The sequence below is a fragment of the Sus scrofa genome, chromosome 9 (genome assembly GCF_054392235.1).
Source record: "Sus scrofa isolate SSC_HxYL_T2T_F1_AM1 chromosome 9, Sscrofa_HxYL_maternal_Yorkshire_Landrace_v2.0, whole genome shotgun sequence".
Classification (NCBI taxonomy): domain Eukaryota; kingdom Metazoa; phylum Chordata; class Mammalia; order Artiodactyla; family Suidae; genus Sus; species Sus scrofa.
In genome coordinates this window covers 4,334,684-4,355,436 of record NC_139391.1, presented here as the reverse complement: position 1 = coordinate 4,355,436, position 20,753 = coordinate 4,334,684, and the positions used below count along the sequence as shown (strand labels likewise).

The 20,753-nt window shown below is 42.9% G+C and overlaps 2 protein-coding genes and 1 pseudogene across 2 annotated transcripts in view; 2 read left to right on the top strand and 1 right to left on the bottom strand.

Annotated features, from left to right (window-relative positions):
- Positions 1-72: 72 nt before the first annotated feature.
- LOC100624506 (olfactory receptor 51Q1-like) overlaps positions 73-20,753 on the top strand; it is a 46,533-nt gene continuing 25,852 nt past the window's right edge. The window contains exons 1-2 of the mRNA XM_084974995.1: positions 73-876; positions 1,201-1,863. The gene's annotated coding sequence lies outside the window, so the exon portion shown is untranslated. The remainder of the gene's footprint in view (positions 877-1,200; positions 1,864-20,753) is intronic.
- Positions 3,870-20,753, top strand: part of LOC146399674 (olfactory receptor 51Q1-like) — a 49,584-nt gene continuing 32,700 nt past the window's right edge. Inside the window, exon 1 of the mRNA XM_084974992.1 lies at positions 3,870-4,040. The gene's annotated coding sequence lies outside the window, so the exon portion shown is untranslated. The remainder of the gene's footprint in view (positions 4,041-20,753) is intronic.
- On the bottom strand, positions 14,367-15,308 carry LOC146399675 (olfactory receptor 52A1-like; annotated as a pseudogene).

Here is a 20,753-nt window from a genome sequence, read left to right as displayed (position 1 = left end):
AGCCCGGTGCCAGCGCCAGGGATTGGCTACTGGGAACCTTCCTCTGCCCCAATGAGGAGGCGGCAGGATGGAGGGCGGGGCGGGGCAGCCGGACCCATCCCGTGTCCCTCCTGCCCCTGTCTCCTGCCAGGCCCCTGTCTCCTGCCAGGCTCATGTCGCCACTTCTTCAAGTCACAGCTTGTCTCAGGATGGTTTCTTTTCTTTTTCTTTCAATTTTGTGTGTGTGTGCGTGTGTGTGCGTGTGTCTTTTTTGGGTTGCACCTGCAGCATATGGACGTTCCCAGGCTATGGGTCCAATGAGAGCAGCAGCCGCCGCCCACGCTCCAGCCAAAGCAACGCGAGATCCGAGATCCAAGCCGCGTCTGGAACCTACACGCAGCTCGCAGTACCGCGGGACCCTTAACCCGCCCAGAGAGGCCGGGGATCCAGCACGCGTCCTCACGGATACTACTACTCAGGTTTGTTAACCATGGAGCACTACGCGAATTCCCAGGTTGGTTTCCTACAACCAGCGGAGGGAAAAGAAGACAAGCCAAGCTTGACCTCTGAATAAGTGCGTCATTGCAACCTTGCAGCCTCTTCTGTTTCAGATCCTGCGAGTGTGTCCCTGATAATAATGAAGGGAAATGCAAGGGCACTTGGAACATCTGGCCAACGCGAATGCACCCGTGTTACAGCCTCAAATGGTGCACCTGCTCATCCACTGTGTGTTGAAAAAGAAGTGCCCTAAGGTAAGACTATCTTCAGACTCCTGGGAAAGACAGGAGAAACAGTGGAACCTTGGGGAAAGATTTGGGGAAGAGACCTGTGGCTGATCCACAGCAGAGGACACCAGTCTAAAGATGCTTGCATGTACAATTAATATTTAGCAGAGGAGTTCCCGTCGTGGCGCAGTGGTTAACGAATCCGACTAGGAACCATGAGGTTGCGGGTTCGGTCCCTGCCCTTGCTCAGTGGGTTAACGATCCGGCGTTGCCGTGAGCTGTGGTGTAGGTTGCAGACGCGGCTCGGATCCCGCGTTGCTGTGGCTCTGGCGTAGGCCGGTGGCTACAGCTCCGATTGGACCCCTAGCCTGGGAACCTCCATATGCCGCGCGAGCGGCCCAAGAAATAGCATCAACAACAACGACAACAACAACAAAAAAAGACGAAAGACAAAAAAAAAAAAAAAAAAAAAAATTAAAAAAAAAATATTTAGCAGAAAGCACTAAGTATGGAAGGAACAGGAAACATCCAGTTATACAGAATGGCTTGGCCAGCGGCCATAATTTGTTCTCGGTCACCTCCAGTCCTGGAACAGGTGTCAGATGTCTTCAGTAGACTTGGGAACTTTCACATGGGATCAATTCCTTTGGTTCCCACACACCAGTGATTTTGCTGTGGCTGCTGCTGAATGTCCCACCTTCTAGAAACAGAGCCGAAGTGATTCCATTCCTTGAGAAGACCGACCAGGCACTTCCTGGCCTGTTAATTATAGTGGACCTCTTTCATTCTGAAAAGATCAACAATTCATAATTGGAACCGACCACAGTCTGTTTTTTCTGTGATATAACCTTCTCTGCTTGCAGGACCTCAACCAGCAACACCAAGGATTTACAAAGTAGTTGATTCACAAGAATGGGATCTTACAAAATACCACAGCAAACAAATTTATGGTAATGGGGGTGCAGCTGTGGGCACCTGGTCATGGCATCTTACATATCAGGTGACCTGGAAGCAGTAGCCCTAACTAAGTGATGGAACCGCTTTTGGAGGTGATGCTGACTTGCCAGTTTGGAGATAATACCTGCAAAGATTGGATACCTTTCTCAGAGAGCAAGTGCCCTGAACCGGTGGGTCCACGTCTTCAGTGCCACCAGATCAGGTAGGAGAGTTTCTTCAGACCATTTACTGAACACACATTTCTTTCCCCATTGTGTGTTCCTGACACTCTTGTTGTCTATCAGTTGCTTATACGTGGGCAGGCTTAATGCTGGGCTCTCTGCTTCATTTGTCTATCTGTCTGATTTGTGCCAGTGACATACTGTAGCTCTGTGTTATTTTTGAAATCAAGAAGTACCATGCTTTGTTCTTGCTCAAGATTGCTTTGACTATTGGATGGTTTTGTGGTTCCATATAAATTCTTGGATTTTTTTTTTTTTCCTATTTCTCTGAAAAGTCCATTGGTATCTGATATGGTTGCATTTACGCTAGAGATCCCTTTGGGTATGATGGATATTTGAACAGTATTATTTCTTTCATTTTATCAACATGAAATATTTTCCACTTATTTGTGTCTCCTTCACTTTCGTTGTTGCTTTATAATTTTTAATGTACTTATCTTTTCGTCTCCTTGGTTACATGTATTTCTTAGTATTTTATTATTTTTGATGTTACTGTTAATAGGATTGATTCCTTAATTTCTTTTTTGGATAGTTTGTTCATACCGTATAGGAATGTAATTGATTTTTGTATGTTGATTTTACATCCTGTGTCTTTACTGAATTTATTACAGTTTTTTGGTGGTAATCTTTATGGTTTTCTGTATATAGAGTGTCTTGGAGGAGACACAGGAATTGATGAGCAAGTGTGTTGCAATAATGTGTTTCCATGTTTAGTGTATATGAGCCTCCTGAATATCTGGGGAAGAAAGTTACAGGCAAAACAAAAAAACAGAAAATGTTCGCAACACAGCAATGGGAGGAAAAATTATGTATACATGTATGTGTAACTTGATTTCCATGTTGTACAGTGGAAAAAAATAAATTCAAAAAAAAAATGAAAAGACTGAGGTTGCACATAGCTTGCATTTTTTATTATCTGCAAGAAAGCTGGAGTAAGCAGAAAGACATATGCATGGGGAGGTCACTTGTAAGAGGTGGGTTCTGGCCATGAAAGGGGTCCAGAGTTGTGTGCCCCTGTAAGGATTATTAGAATTAGTCTATTGCTTTGAGTAAAATGAGAAACCCAGTCTATTTGCATGTAAGTAAGGGTCATAGTCTGAACTGTGTTTTCAGAGGACAATTTTGATTATTCTTTTGATCTTTGGCTGAAGAGGGAGATAATTGAGAAAGGGGGCCATTTATGATACCGTATCAAGCAATGTGAACTAAATAATATTATAATAAAATTCCCCAAATCTCATGAGCTTCTAACAACAACAAAAATAGCATATTTCTCCTTCATTTTTCCTGCTTCGTTCTTCAATCTGAAACTTAGTATGAAGGCGATGCATTTGTATAGAACTACGATGGTTGCGCCATTGAGAAAAAGAGACTGTGAGACTTAAATTATGCTTTTACATCTTTAGTTCACATATGACTCAGTTAAACCTCTTTATGGTGTGGTGGCCTAAGCAAGTCATGTGATGAAGGCTGCCGTCACTAGAGCGAAGAGTAATTCCTTATTTTAAGAGCAGGTACACAGGTCCGTGTTTTACTCTCTCACACGTCTCAGAATTTACCTTTGCTAATGGGACATTTAAACTTAGTGTTTTAGTTTTGTTTTCATGTCACATTATACTTAATGGAAAATTGCTGTTTTTGCAAAACTGGGTACACACTACTTTGTGTTACTTTTGGGGTTTTCTCCGTGGCTTCTGGGTTCATTGTATGTTTCCTTTTTTATTGGTTTTTATTTGTTCCATCATAGTTGGTTTGCAGTGTTCTGTCAGTTTTCTACTGTGTGTTACTTACAGAGTCACGTTAAAGAGGCCGCTCACTATTTGCTGGCAACTTAGTGTGAGAGAATCTGTACCTACTGTGAAAGCATCAGGTGTTTTTAAATGAAGCCCTGCGCGTTCTTTCTAAATTATTTTTTAAAAGTCCTTCTGACTCAGCTTAAATTGTATTATTAGAAAAGCTGTTAAGGTGGTGATTATTGTAAGGTGGTGATTGATGTAGGAAACGCAAAATCTCTTTGTGTTGTATGATACTGGCATTGATGAGCTTTGCCCTAAGATTTAGTGTGAATTTTCAGTAACACACCTCTCTCTCTTTGCCTCATCTCTTCCTTCATTCTGTGTGATTTATTTGGGGCAAAAGCTAAAGGATCTGACACCAGGTAAGAATGTGGTGTATGGCTTTCATACATTTAAAGTAGCTTTCTTAGTATGCCAGCAGCAAGTTGAATGTTCTCTTATTAAGACATACAATAAGGGCGTGTAGGAATGGCAAAAAAATTTTTTTTAATTTATTACTGGATTTTAAAATATTTTAGAAATTTTGTAATTGGTGGTGTTTTACTATTTTGCATAATTAAATATGTACATATTGATTCGAAGACTATAGCAAGCAATTTTTCCTGCTAACCCAAAATGTCATCTGTAATCAAATCTGTAGTGATTACACTTGGTGTATTTAGTGTTTATCTGATCCTCCAGTGTTACCCCAAGATGGAATTGCTGTCTCCATTGTATTTGAATCAAAATGAACTGATACTTGTTGGAATGTGTGTGAACTAATTGCAACTCTATTAGAGCCTGCTGCTGTAGTGCTGAGTGGTGGGGGGGTGCGTTGCCTGCAAGGAGAGGAGACCCTGGGCATTGTTTTTGCACAGGTGTGTCTGGTGAGGGTTGTTCAGTGCCTGTCTCTTCCCTCCTGCCCTTATTGTTGTGGAAAGTGACATAATGTCTTGTCTATCAAAGGAAATCTTGCTGACTGCATTTTGCTCCCCGTTTTGGCTGAAATGCCTTGCTGCCCCCCCCCCTTTCCCTCTTCTCCCAGTAACAATTCGTTTCAAATTAGCCAAGGGAGAAGAATGTGCGCCCTGACCTGGCCCATGGGGGGGCAGGTACATCCCCTGCCTTAGGGATAAAAAGGGAGGGACTTTTCTTCTTTGCAGTCGCTCTTTGAGCATCCGGCCCTTCTGCAGAAGCAAAGAGCCTTGTCGCAACCTCCCCGTGTTCACGTGTCTCATTTTCCGACGCTGACCATCCGAGCCATCTCCCCAGCATTGTGGTGCCTTCTGTGATGATGCAGCGGTTCACAGTTTACCGTGAGCTCGCCTTCGGATGGACCGGCAAGCCCCGGGGACCGGAGCTGTTCCCTGGGATTTGTCAGAACAGGATGAGCAGCTGTGTCGTGTGCATGCGTTGCTCTCGGTTTCCCTGCCGAAGGTGAAAAATGAGAACAGCAGCTTCTCTTTTTTAACCATCACCTCTGCCCCTTTCCATTTTGGATGCTCAGCAGAGTTCTCAGAGAAGGGTTTTCCCCGCGTGGCTCTCTCCCTGGGCGTTGCTGCCTTGCTTCTGCGAGAATTTGGGAAGCAGGTGAGGGGAGTCAAGCCCATATTAAATTCGCATTGTTTTTAAGAATGTGCAATCACTTTTATTGTTTATTTTTTAAGGACTCATTGAATGTTATTACATTTACATGTGTACACCGATCATCACAACCAAATTTTATAGCATTTCCATCCCAGGCCCCCAGCGCATACCTCCACCCCCCCCCCACCAACCGGTCTCGTTTGGAAACCATAAGTTTTTCAATATCTGTGAGTCCGTCTCTGTTCTGCAAAGAAGTTCATTGTGTCCTTTTTTTAGATGCCACGTGTAAGCGACAGCATATGATGCTGGTGTCTCGCTGTCTGACTGACTTCACTCAGCAAGATAATCTCTAGGCCCACCCGTGTTGCACAAGTACCATCACTTTGAGATGAGATTCTTTTTCCTTTTTTCCCTGTGGCGGTCCTTCCTGCAAATAGTTGACATCCCTAGGAAAATATTTGCTTGTTGAAAAAACACATAACAGGTGTGTTTATACCGAAGCGCCTGTTGTATTGCTCACCTCGTCCCCATCCTATGAGGAAGCTTTGTGAGGCCGCCGGTGACAGGGAACTCACAGAAAGCTTTCTTAGCAGGTGAAGGATATTGAGAAGGAACCAGAGCCTGTTGAGTCATTGGGCTCTTGGGGTGTCTTTGTACAAGTGTGGATTCTGGGGGCCCCTCCAATTGTGGAGTTGTCCGTGTCCTCAGCTCCTGCTGGGACCCGGCTCAGGCAGAGGGCTCTAGGGATGACCAGGCTCCTGCGGGTGAAAGATGCGGGGGAAGAAGCTTAGCTCTGAGATCTAGACGTGTTCCATCTGAACTGAAGGTTATGTGTTTGAGGGAAAAGTCTGGGACTGGTCCTTGGTAGAGATGGTGTTGAGGAGATGCAGATGGAGATGGGAGATTTCCTGGAGCCTGGTCAGCAAGCTCTGTACCAGGCTGAACCCGAGGAGCTGTCAGGGTGTCTGGAATTTCTTCATTGTAAGGAGGAAGGGCTCGCAAGAGGGGCCAGGTCCTCAGGACAGCCGTCCAGGAGCATGTCGGCGTTTTCTATATATGTATTTTTATCATTATATTGTACTGTGTCTTCAGCATTATTGGTCAAGATACCCAAGCACTTTTTATAGTGTCTGTCACTAGTATTCTCTCGTTTTCTGGTCAGCGTGTGTGATCTTTGTGTGTCTTTTGGCCAAGCACATTCTCACTTTCTTGCTCGAAGGCAGATCTAGTTTCTGGTAGAAATATTTTTTGTCCCTTGTCTTTCCTCGACAAGGGATAAGATTTGTTGTTTTTGTGAGAAATGGGATGCAGGAAAAAAAAAAAAAAAACCACCAAACACCAGAAGACACGCCACTCCTACCCACCGCACCCCACCCCCAGTCCAATAAGTGAATACCACTTAAGATAGGAGTCTTCAGAGTTCCCTTTGTGGCTCTGTGGTTGATGAATCCAACTAGGAACCATGAGGTTGCAGGTTCGATCCCTGGCCTTGCTCAGTGGGTGAAGGATCCGGCGTTGTCGTGAGCTGTGGTGTAGGTCACAGACGTGGCTTGGATCTGGTGTTGCTGTGGCTCTGGTGTAGGCCAGTGGATACACCTCCAATTAGACCCCTAGCCTGGGAACCCCCATATGCCGCAGGAGCAGACCTAGAAACGGCAAAAAGACCAAAAAAAGAAAAAAAAAGACAGGAGTCTTGATGGGGAGAAGCCACCACCTAGAGCTTGTACTGTTACCTTAATGACCTTACCAGCAGTGGGTGGCTTTAAGAATTTTAAACATTTTCAGTCTTTGTTTGCAAACTGGCATTTCAGATTTATCCAGGTAAACCTCCACCCAGGTCTGTGTGTGTGCTCAGTGTGGCTTCAGGGCCTGTCCCTGGGGCTTAACATGAGTGGCCCTGAGAGGATGGCGGAAGCCCTGGGAATTAAGTGAGCATCTGGCCCCCGTGACAGTGGCCGGACCTCAGAGCAGCTTAAGGCTTGAAGTCCTCTCAGCACTTGTATTTCCACCTTCTCCCCGTGGGGTGAGGAAGTGGGAAGGGTTGGCACAGCCACTCCAGGCGCAGCAGGACGCTAGGTCATTCCAGAGGTTTCAGTTGCCCCCAGGAAGTGCTGCTCCCATCTGGGCTCAACTAACATCCCAGGCCCAGGATTGACTCCATTTAAACAGGGTGACCACCCACCGGCCTCCACTGGGGGGGCTGAGCTCCACTGCCCTGAGCCAGGCAGGCAGAGCTGTGTGTTTTCTGCAGCATTGTTATGCAAAACCCACTGGTTAGGGTGCTTTGTTTTAGGCGAGGAAGGGAAACTGTCTCTCAGCGACAGGACCGACCCAAAGATGGACCCTGCTTCCTATGCCGATTTTTTTTTAAACTGATGGATGGTGCAGCACGTCTGCATGGTTGTTTGTTGCTAAACTTTATACAAGGTGTGGTTTTGATTCAGCTGGAAAAATAATCTCACATGTAGCAGTACCTTTTATGTACAGTATATGTAATGTTTGTATTTCTGCTTTGAATCCTTGACATTGCAATAGAATGCCAACGTTATTAAGTGTATTTGACATGCTTGTTATTTCACGCGATTTAAACTTGTTTTGCTTTCTCCCTTTGCTGGTGCGCTTTCTTTTCCCAAAAGCCTCCCAAAACAGTTTCTGAGAATGAGCGAGCTTCGTTTGTAATGCAGATGTCCTTAGGGAGTATGCAAAATAATCATTTTAACAAAGGAAATAGATATTTAAAAGGTACTGCTGACCACAGGAAAAGGGTCCACTGTGTAAAACATAGGTTATCTTTGGATTCAAGGTTTGTCTTTGGTTTTACAAAGTAGCTTGTATTTTCAGTATTTTCTGCATAATTTGGCAAAATGTAGAGCAGTTGTAATGCATCAATAAAATGGATACATTTTCTGATTCGAAAAAAAGAGCATTGTTAGAATGGAAAAATATTCATGATATTTCGGAACGTATTTTAATGATGTATGCATAAGCCACATGAGATCATCTAAATAGGAAGAGCATGTTTCCTGGTGAGCCTTGAACAATCCTGGTTTATACTTTATCCCTAGTGTAATTCTTAAAGGCACTCTCAAAATTGTCTTACTGTACGTGATAAATTTGATGCCCAATCTACATATAAATTAAAAGGTATATAAATAAAAGAGTTATTTTTAAATGGTGGTGTTATGACTCTTTTAGTCTTGTTGCATTTTATCATTTCTCAACAGTGGAACTATTACATGCAAGTATGAAAAGAAGAATATATCTGTTTTGCCATTTTAAATGATTCCTCTTGTTAAATTGTTCATTCTCTGGTGCATTTTTCTGTTTCCCTTTTTTCTCTGTGAAGCATAGCCTTGCTTGACCCTTATCAGCCTCCTAAGTTGCTAAAAATATTTCATGCAATTTAAGTCATGGGTTGACAAAAGGAAAACAGAGACACCCTAAATTTATAAGCAATTTTGTTTTCCAGGTTTGTAGTTTTTAGACACCTTCTGTCTTAATCAGAAATTAAATCACAAGAATAGGTACCTGTGATTTAACATAAATTTAACCTCTTCTGGGGGATGAAATGTTGAGTAGCATGCATCTCATACAGAAAAAAACAAATTCTCTCGGCTTCTTCTTGTTGCCGGAACTCGGCCTCCATCTGCTGGTGTGGAATTGAAACGCAGAGACAGAGTTTTGGGTAAGCGAGAAACAAAATAGCTTTATTGCTTTGCCAGGCAAAAGAGGGTCACAGCAGGTAATGCCTTAAAGGTTGTGCTCACCCCCGCCTTAGAAAGACTTGCAAAGAGTTTACAGTAAAAGGGAGGAAAAGGTTTTCGGTTAGGAATCAGGCTTGGGGCAAACACGCCTTCTTCTTTCTTTGGGGGAAGCTCCGTCATCAAAGCTGGAGTCAGGAGACAATCGATCTTGAAGGCGTTCTTCTGGGTCGTTGCCTGGAATCAGAGTACTTGCCCAGAGGGCACGTTGATCAGAGATCAGAACCAACAGGAAAGTTCCCGAAAACACCCCCTGCGCCAATAATCTTAAACCCACCGGCAGTTGTGCTCCCAGGGCCTAGTCTTTAGCTTCCAGGTGAGGGTGTTCAGGGTGCAGTGAAGTCCGGGGAAGGACAAGGAAGGACCCTAAGCTGTTCAGGTTCAAAGTATTTATTTCAAAAGGAAGAGTAAGGAAGATAACTTTCCTCTCAAGGGTGTGAGGCGCCTGCATCATTCTCAGATTGCTTATTTGATTTGTTTACTCTTTTTTTTCATTGAAAAGAGGATTGAGGTGTAGCTGATTTACAGTGTCCTGTCAGTTTCTGCTGCACAGCAAGTGATTCGTTGTGCATATACGCATATCCGTCGTTTTTCAGATTCTTCTTCTGTGTAATCAAAGAATGTGGAGTAGAGTTCCCTGTACTACACAGCAGGCCCCTGCGGACCCTCCGCTCCCATACAGTGGTGTGTACGTGCCAGTCCCAAACTCCCATCCATCCCTCTGCTGACCTTCCCTGTTGAGTGACCATAGGCTTGTTTTTGAAGTCTGTTGAGTCGCCTTCTGATGTGTATCATTTATATTAGATTCCACATATAAGTGACGTGATGTGATATTTATCTTTCTCTGACGCACCTCGCTTAGTCTAATAACTTCTGAGTCCATCCATGTTGCTGCGAGCTTGGTTTCTTATATTAGAAAAATAAGAGCAATATCTAAATAATGTATACTTTCATCTTTACAAAAGGTAGAAAACAGAGACCGAAATAAACTAAAAAAAAAAAATAAGGCATGCTGAAAATAGAAGCAGAATTGATAAAAATGTTATTGAAACCAAAACCGGGATTTTTTTTTTTTTTCTATTTTCCCACTGTACAGCAAGGGGGTCAGGTTATCCTTACATGTATACATTGCAATTACAGCTTTTCCCCCACCCTTTCTTCTGTTGCAACATGAGTATCTAGACATAGTTCTCAATGCTATTCAGCAGGATCTCCTTGTAAATCTATTCTAGGTTGTGTCTGATAAGCCCAAGCTCCCGATCCCTCCCACTCCCTCCCCCTCCCATCAGGCAACCACAAGTCTCTTCTCCAAGTCCATGATTTTCTTTTCTGAGGAGATGTTCATTTGTGCTGGATATTAGATTCCAGTTATAAGTGATATCATATGGTATTTGCCTTTGTCTTTCTGGCTCATTTCACTCAGTATGAGATTCTCTAGTTCCATCCATGTTGCTGCAAATGGCATTATGTCATCCTTTTTTATGGCTGAGTAGTATTCCATTGTGTATATATACCACCTCTTCCGAATCCAATCATCTGTCGATGGACATTTGGATTGTTTCCAGGTCCTGGCTATTGTGAATAGTGCTGCAATGAACATGCAGGTGCGTGTGTCTCTTTTAAGTAGAGCTTTGTCTGGATATATGCCCAAGAGTGGGATTGCAGGGTCATGTGGAAGTTCTATGTATAGATTTCTAAGGTATCTCCAAACTGTTCTCCATAGTGGCTGTACCAGTTTACATTCCCACCAGCAAAACCGGGATTTTTGATAAAACCTATAACTTTGATTAAAAGAGAGTGAGTGAGAGAGAAAAACCACCGACATCAAAAATCGATGAAGGCATATCAGTACTGACCCTCCAGGTAGCAAAATGAGGTAATGGAATACTCTAAACAATTCTGTGCACCTACGTGTGACAATTTAGATGAAACAGACCAATTTGTTGAAGGAACAAGTTAACAAAATACACTCACACATAAATAAATAATCTGTTTTTTCTTTATATCTTAGTGAATTTTGTCAAACATTTAAGGAAGGCATAGCACCAGTTGCTTCCAATATCACTTGGAAACCAGGACAGAAAGAAAACACTTTCAAATTCACTTTGGAAGAGGCATAAATTTGCTCATTGTGACAACCAAACTAAGATAAAACAAGGAAAGAAGCTGCAGATCACTCTTCTTCATGAACATAGATTTTAAAATCTTCAACTATGCACTAGCAAACTGTGTCCTGAAAAATAAAACTAAATAACAAATTACTAAAACTAGGATGTATCTCAGAGATGGAAGGAGGACTGAACCCTCAACATCAGTCAATGCTACACAGTAAAAAAGGGAACAAGAAAAAAATCACGTAATTTCTGATACATGCAGAAATAATTTGAAGATATTTTAATGGCTAATCATGATAAAAACTTTAGCCAGCTAGGACAAAGGGCAACTTTCTCACGTTGATAAGAAACATCTAGGACAAACCATTATAAATAATGTTTTAAGATTAAGTCGTGTCTCTCTATTACCAGGAACAAGCTACAGGTTTTCATTCTTACTGCTTCCATCCAATATCATGTTTGAAGTCTTAATAAATGCGTTAAGGACAGAAAAAATAAAAGATATCTAGAGTAGAAAGAAAGAAAACCATCCCTTTTCCAGATGAAATGCTATTTACATAAACACCAAGGAAACTAAGAAAATCATCTGAGAACAATGAATGAGTTTATCAAGATCCATGTAAAAAATTCAATAATATTTTTATTGAACATTTGGAACCAAAATTTTAAAGTAATACATTTATGATAGCTCAGATAAGATCAAAATATGGGCAAAATTTACAGGCTCAAAACTACAAAACACTGCTGAAGGACGTTTTAAAAAGACCTAAATAAATAGAGACATAACTGTCATGTTTTAATAATATAGTTATACAAGTTTTCACAAAGGCAATCAATAGATCCAGTGCAGTTTAATATATATATTTTCTCCCTGTATCTTCCTCCTTTAATTAACAGTGTCTTTAGATGAGCATAAAATCTTAATTTTAACATAGCCCACTTTATTGGTATTTCCCCCAAAGCTATTTTTAAATATTTTGTGTAATACTATGTAAGAAAAAAATTGCTTATCCTAAAATAATGAAATGCATCCCCTCCTATATTTTCTCCTTACGGCTTTATTATCTGGCCTTTCCGCTAAAATCTAAAATAAATCTGAACTCTGGTTTTTGTGTGTAGTGTAGTCTTTAGGATTAAGAATTATTTCAGAGTAATGAATGTGAATACCCCACTTATTAGCATATGTTAAAAAGAAAGATGGTTCTTCTCCACTGCGCTGTGTGACGCCTTTGTCTCATTCCAATGTCCATTCTAAACCTCATATTTATTACTTTGGTTACTTTAAATCTTCGTATCCATGCCACATTGTCATAATCAATATAAATTTTTGTGTGAACCACAGTGCCGTCTACTAGGAGTAAGAGATGCCTGGTTTTAATTAGTCACATGAGGACCTAAAGCTGGATGACGTTGTAGAGTATGTGCAGCTACATACTCTAAACTGAGAACACAGGATACTTACTTGGATAAAAATCTGATGAGAGCATCACACAATTTGTATGAGCTGTTGTTAATTGATACAGTTCATCTGGGGATTTTGGGGGGCAGGTCTTATGCAACCTCTTTTTCAGAAGTATAAGGAAAATATGCTTTACATCCAGGATTGAGGAAAAAAATATTTATCCATGGGGACTCCTAGAACACTCTAGATTACAGGATTATCTTGAGTTGGCTTATGTGATTGGTGTAAATTGCATTTCACAGGGATGTTTTGAAAATACAATGTTCTGTAACACTTTGAGCATTGACCAAAGTTACAGGTTGACCTAAAAATGGGGCTGGCTTAGAGGAAGAGATCAGATGAATGAATCCTGGGTAGGGACATTCCCAGGATGGCCGGAAGTGTAAAGATATCCTCAGGTCAAGGCTTTGTTGTGACATACAAGTTAAAGAGATATCTGAACTCCGTGGTTGAAGCTGCTGACTCTCTGGGAACAGTAGAAGTGCCGGCTTTATTGTCCATGGACCAGGAAGAATGCCGTCCTGCACAGAACAGCACTGTACGCCAAGGTATCAAACAGCCTCAGGCTTGCAGCTAACGAAGCTGCTGAAGTGGGAGAGACGGGGCGGGCACAGCTTCCATCACCATGACTGGGTCGCGGATCCAAACCCAGAAGAGGAGTTTGTGAATGTTAGGAAATTGAAGTAGATTTGTCCTGGTAGAAAGACTCATCTTCTCCTCTTACGGACTGTGAAATGGGCCTACCCATGGAAGCAGACAATTCTGAGATGATATGAGTGAATGGCAGTGCCACTGAGGCAGATGATGCCAACAGCCCAAACCAAGCCATGCCACCTGGGTGACATCGGGTGAGCATGCCTGCAGGCCCATGTACGGAAATAGCAACAGGTTTGGACTAATATCATCATTAACGTGTTTGGACTCTCTTCTAGGAGATGGGACAGATGAGACATGCTGCCAAATGTCAGACCACAGAGCTCGGTAGCATTGTAGGAAACCGAGCTGAGCTGTGGACTGATTATCTCATTCTGCCAGAGCTCCAAGTCATGCAGAATCACCTAGGCACTTCTCTGTGCCTGCTTCAAGTATGGCGTTTTGGTAGAGCAGCCAGATTTCAAGGCCAGATGCAGCAGCTGAGGCAGCAGTGTGATGTAAGCGACGTGCAAGGATCAGAAAGTGTGACATCAATGGCGACAGCAGCAACGATGGGAACAGCTGTGCCCCCGGACAGAAGCTCCTTTAGTTGTGGCTGGTGCACTAGGATAACGGTCTAGCGTGTAACCAACCTTCTGTGCCGTCACCTAGTAATGTATACTGGGAATGCAGACTCAAAAACTCCCCGAATGGGGACTCTGACGGGTTTTTAAAGTTCAAGCTAAGAAGACATGAATGATAATTTGTTCTGTAGTTACTGGAATATTACTGTGCTGTAAGACAAAATACCCAAATTCTGGGGTGCAACAGAAGCAGCTATTTCAGATGTACCTATAGTTTAAAATGCAAATATTCCAAAAGATAAAATATTGAAAAATGAATAAACTTTCTTATCAAGAAGATAATTACAAAATAAATACAAATAAATGAAAAAGAAATAATAAAGATGAAATTAGAAATAAAATGAATAAATAGAGCTAATATTAACCTGAGTAGATTTTATTTCATTCTAACTATAGTTTATGAAACAAATGTCTGTAAGTTTGAACACGATGAAGTTCAAACTGTCCCAGAGATCGACCTGTCCCAGTCTCTAGAAAATAAAAGTATTCTGTACTTGACCGTAAACATCTGACCCATCACTGCTGGGATCCCTGAGGCGGAAGAAAAATCTGTGCCACACGCTTGCGAATTACCTTATTTTTTACGCCGTAGACAATAGGGTTGAGTGCAGGTGGCACGAGGCGGTAGACGGTAGACAGAAGGATGTGTGTTGAGGGGACAGCGTGTCCAAGCCGATGGCTGAAGAAGGAGAAGAAGGCAAGGGTGTAAAACTCGAGGAACACAGAGATGTGAGCTGCGCACGTATGGACTGCTTTGAGCCGCGCCTCCTTTCGGTGTAGACGAGAAACAGCCTGGAGAATAAGGATGTAGGGTAAAAATCATGTCACATCCTAGAATGGTGAAGCCCACAGAAAGACCACAGGCTTTATTGATGTGGTGTCCTGTGCAGCCAGCCTGACCACAGCCATGTGCTCACAGTACGAGTGGGCACTGACCGTGGAGTGGAAGCGGCGCAGTCTTGTGATGAGAACGGGCAGCAGGCTGACCAGCGCTGTTGCTCGGATGACCACTCAGGCGACTCAGGATTGACGGCGTGAGGATGGACGTGCGCCTCAGAGGATCGCAGACGGCAACACAGCGGCCAAAGGCCATGGCCAGCAGGATGCCAGACGCCACGCCCTGCAAGGTGTGGATGCAGAAGAGCTGGGCCAAGCAGGCATCGAAGGCCGTGGTACAAGAGCCAAACCAGAAGAGAGCCAACATCTTGGGAGCAGTGGCTGCACAGAGCCCCGGGTCAGTGGCTGCCAACAGGGCCAGGAATACGTACCTGGGCTGGTGCAGGCTGCGTTCTGTGGGGATGGTGATGAGTAACGTGCTGTTTCCCCAAAGAGCCCCGAGGCACACAGCAAAGAAGGGAAACCCAATCCAAAACTGCACTTGCTCTAGTCCAGGCATGCCAATCAGGATTAATATCCTGGGGTTCAAATATGAGGTGTTAATGGGTGCCATAGAGGTTGCTCTTCTATCTTCTCACCACTGATTCTCATACCTGCGAGGAAAACATGGATGAGAGGCCAAAAAGCGTCAGCCTTCAATCTCATTCCACTGTACTGAGCATCAGGCAGATAAGTTCGGTGCTTTGATGGCAGATGAGCCAGAATTTTTTGACGTTTTACAACACATGCCAAAGGGCGGACGCAGACCATCCTGCAGCAGCTTTACCAGAGCTGGAAATTGGGAACGTGTCGCTGTTCTTTGCCCGGCTCGTAGCTCTTGTGAAAACGGAAACCATGAAGTCGAGGGCACCGATGTTTGCCGTCTTCCTGGAGCTCTGGCCTCGTCTGCCTGCAAAGGCGGAATTCCGTGTTCATTCTTCATCTACTTCCAAATGCCAGCCCATCTTTCACAACCATCCGTAATTCTTCTGGGAGCCTTGATGTTCTAGAAGAAACCCCACTTCTCTGGTCCTGTGAGCATGAGTACATAGTCCTACGGGAGCCTTCGGAATGAGCCACACTGCTTCTGGTCCCAGTGAGTGAGCTGATTATCCCTGGTGTGGGTTCTCGGTGGGTGTTTGTCAGAACAGATTTCACCTTTCTTCAATTCCTTTATTAAAATACTGAGCAATCTCCTGCTTTTAAGGACACTAACTGTGGCTGAGTGGATGCTTGAAGAGGGGGGTCTCTCAGACACAGCCACATGAATTCAGTTCTCTAAGCGAGTTAAGACCCAGTTATGCTTTGAGTTGATCTGTTGAGTGGAGCAGGGGAATAGAGAAAGTGGTTGATGGGTTGGTTTTGATTTTTGCTAGTGTTAGTAGGTGAAGGAGAAGAAAGAAAGGGATCAGTAAGGGAGTGAAAGGAGAAAAACCATGCAGAGGAACCAAATTCAAGAATGGACTCTCTCTCTATGTATATGTATGGCTAGTTTAGACACACTCTGAAGTTAGATTAGCAAAGTATTGCTTTTGTTTGCCCAGCGGTGCGAGATCAGTGGATCCCTAGGTATCTTGAGCTCTGAGTAAGCTCACATATCCTACTTTGCGTAGTGGACTCCCTCCTTTTTCTTTTTTAAATCCTAGTGCTTTTCTGAGAATGATTAGCTGCAGCTTAAATCCTGAAGATCCTTTGGTACAGCGCCCAGCTCTTAATACTGCTGTTTCCAGATTAGGATTCATACTCTCTTTTGGGGGATTCGGATCTACGGAACAAAGTTTTCTTTTCTCCCTATAGTCTTGGTTTTATTCATCACTTTTTAAATATTTTAATGCATTTTATGTTTTGCTACCTTCTCTCTGTACCTAAACACTGACCCCCGTTGCTTCAACAAAGTGATTAACTCGGATCTGGTCACCTATACAACCTGGAAACAGAGGTTCTTTATGGCTTTTTGGTCAGCCAAAAATGCCAGGAGGAAATAGGCAGGTGACATGTTTATTTGGGATCTAAGAATTATAGTTGGGGTACCAGATTTCAGCAGCAACCCCAACAGGGTCACACTAGAGAAAAAAAATTAGACATTTTTAAAGACGAAAGAGGATGATGTTTGCATAATTTACTTACCACGGATTTTGATGAGTGTTGACAGCAGAAGGCTGATCTTGCTGTGAGTGTCGAGAAAAACATTTTTTTTTCTTTCATCGCGTACTCAGCAAATGGTTAAAATCGAGGTCTTGAAAATCAGAGAGATGACCCATCTGCTGTTCCTGGACACCTCGTTTAGAGTTTATGGAATCTAGCTGAGTACCATACTTATTATGAACTCATTACGTATCTGCAAACTAGGCACACTGCGCTCACTCAGGTGGGTGTTGAATGAGAACACGCAGGTCAAGTGAAGAAAGTGCAGCGTGAGAGCAGTGAGGTTCAATGCTGTTTGGAGACCTTACTGAAGTTATAGCCTAGGACACAGCTTCTCAGGTAGCCCTGAGCAAAACGACTCCAAAGAGATAGGGGAGGAGCAAGTATACATATAAATTTTGAGTCTGGCAAATAATTGCGGTCATGCATAGAAAGATTACTGCTACTCGCAAAGAAAACATATCTCAAAGTAGTGATCTTAACACTTTTCTGTGTTTGAGAAGATGCAAGAAGCTGGAGTCATTGCATTTTTCCCCTTAGATGTATGTCACCCCTAGTTAGGGGCCCATAGATCCAAAGCACAGAATGCTACATCTTGTTGGGGTTTTTTTACATTTTTTTTATTATTCAAATGAATGTATCACATCTGTAGTTATATAATGATCATGACAATCCAGTTTCACAGGATTTCCATCCCATAACCCAAGCACATCCCCCCACCCCCCAAACTGTCTCCTCCGGAAACCATAAGTTTTTCAATGTCTGTGAGTCAGCATCTGTTCTGCAAAGAAGTTCAGTCTGTCGTTTTTTCAAATTCCACATGTCAGTGAAAGCATTTGCTGTTGGTGTCTCATTGTATGGCTGACTTCACTTAGTATGATAATTTCTAAGTCCATCCTACATCTTTTTTTTTTCCATCCTGAATGCCCCTTGGGGCACACTCTCCATGAGTATGGTGGGTTGGTTACAACACAGAGAAGACATGGACAGAAACCTTGAGTAAAACAAGATCTGAAAACCCTGTTTGATCACTTTTTCCTGAAGGAAAGCCATCGCACCCACTTATCAGCTCCCAGTTCCCGATCTGTGGGGAGTGAGCTGAGGGCTGGCCTGGCCTGGGAATGGCTTCTCTGCATCAGTTCCTTCCCAGCAACATTTCCAGCACCTGTTATGGAGAGTGCCTGGATACTCCCGAATATCAGTTAATCCCAGACCGTCCTCCTCCCCCGATGGCCCTGGAGCCTCAGTATTCCTGTCCTCCTAGTCTGCTTCCCTGAGGCACATCCGCACCAGACTTGGAACGTAGGGTCACGAAGGGCTCTGGTTTCTAGAGAGAAAGGCGTCTCTCAGGAATGAGAGCTGGTCCTGGTTACACGTGGAGCAAGCTGATTTTGAGCTCGTTGGGACTGAAATCGAGGGAAGGTGAGATGGTGATGGAAAAAGGAGGATTGATCTCTTCTGAACCACTTATAATCTGACGAGATTCAGAACCACATGTACACACAAACACATGTCCAGCTGGCATCAAATGTGTGATTTTACTCTTTCTCCCAGCTCACCTTAAAAGGATTTCTGACCTTTTACCAGGCTGAATGGAGGAAAGGAACTATCAGGCTGTAAAGTCACTCCCCTCTTCCTCCTCTTCGTGGCATATTTATTTTAAATGTTGGATTTGGAGTTTCCTCTGTGGCACAATGGGATCGAAGGTGTCTTGGAAGTGCTGGGACCCAGGTTTGACTCCCGGCCTAGCCCAGTGGGTTAAGGATCCAGCATTGCTGCAGCTATGGCTTAGGTCACAACTGTGGCTCAGATTTGATCCCTGGCCTGGGAAATCCATATGCCATGGGGCAGCCAAAATAAAATACAATTTTAGATTTACCATCAAGCCTTAATGGTGGTGCTAATATTTAAATTCTCCTGGGATGTGTTATTCATGATTAAATATCTTAACTGGTTGAGAACTTACTGAGGCTTCAACTTATTCCTTATAACATAATAACCCTTCCCTAAAGAAATCAAAGCCTAGGGCAAGGTATTATATGCTATGACCTTACTGGAGACTCCGATTTTAAAGACAGCGACTGATGGACAAGTGGGAGCTCCTTGATTATGACGCCTTATGGAACCGGCCACTGCCGAGTGTGACCACATGCTTCCATCTCGTGAGACTGTTCCTTAGGAATTGTGTCTCATGACTGATACTATAGGAGAGGCAATGGTACTTGATTTACTCACTAGCTCCCCATCATTCATAAAAGGATCACCCCCAATTACATTTTCTGGTCACTAGTATTGATAGCCTTGACTCTGGGAATGGGGTTTGGAGCATGGCATAAGGTGAAGCACTCAGAGTTTGTGCTTGAGTGAATTTATTCAGAGTCCACCAAGAATTCCTCATGTCAGAACATGAGACGAGAGACGTATGGAACAAGAGACACTGAGGGTCTGGAGGATGCTTAAGAAGCACCTAATAGAGCCTTATTTTCTAGGTTTTTAAAAATCCTGTACTTTTAATAAATTGATGTATTATTTTGCTTTCCCAACTTAAGTTCAGAGTATCTTAGATAGAGACACTTGACTCTCCAGAATTGGCTGTTTTGTGTTTGAATTTATATATGAGAATATGTAGAAAATTTAAGCCATTTTGAGTTTTATTTTGTACATAATGTGAGGGCCTGCTCTAGTTTCATTGAGGTACATGCAGCTGTCCAGGTTTCCCAGCACCGCTTGCTAAAGAGACTTTTTCCCATTTTATGTTCTTGCCTCCTTTGTTGATTATTAATTGACCATAGGTGTCAGGGTTTATTTCTGGGTTCTCTCTTCTGTTCCATTGGTCTCTCTGTCTGTTTTGGTACCAGTACCACACTGTCTTGATGACTTTAGCTTTGTAGTAGTGTTTGAAGTCTGGGAGAGTTATGCCTCCTGCTCCCCCCGCCCCACACGCCCTAAGGATTACTTAGGCAATTCTGGCTCAATTGTGGTTCCATGTACATTTTTGGATTGTTTCTTCTAGTTCTGTGAAAAATGTCGTGGGTAATTTGATAGAGATCACACTGAATCTGTAGATTGCTTTGGGTAATACGGTGCTTTTAACAATATTCATTCTTCCAATGCAAAAGCATGGAACATCTTTGCATTTCTTTGAATCCTCTTTAATTTCCTTGATTAATGTGTTATAGTTCTCGGCAAATAGGCATAAAGCTCCTAGAAGAGAACATAGGCAAAATATTCTCTGACATCAACTGTACAAATGTTTTCTTAGGTCAGTCTGCCAAGGCAACAGAATTAAACGCAAAAGTAGACCAACGGGACCTAATCAAACTCAAAAGCTTTCGCACAGTAAAAGAAACCGTTAAAAAAGAAAAAAAGACAACTTACAGAGTGGGAGAAAATAGTTTCAAATGATGCAACCAACAGGGGCTTTATCTCTAAAATATACAAACTGCTTACACAACTCAACAGCAAAAACCCAACAACCCAATTGAACAATGGGCAGCAGACTTAAATAGAAATTATCCAAAAAAGATATACACATGGCCAACAGGCACATGAAAAAGTGCTCAACATCACTAATTATTAGGGAAATGCAAATGAAAACTGCAATGAGATACCCCCTTACACTGGTTGGAATGTCCATTAACAAGTCAACAAATAACAAATGCTGGAGAGGGTGTGGAGAAAAGGGCACTGTCCTTCACTGTTGTTGGGAATGTAAGCTGGTACAACTGCTATGGAAAATAGTATAGGGGTACCTCAGAAAACTAAATATGGAAGTACCATATGACCCAGCAGTCCCACTCCTGGGCATCTATCCAGACAGAACTCTCATTGAAAAAGATATGTGCACCCCTATGTTTATTGCAGCACTGTTTAC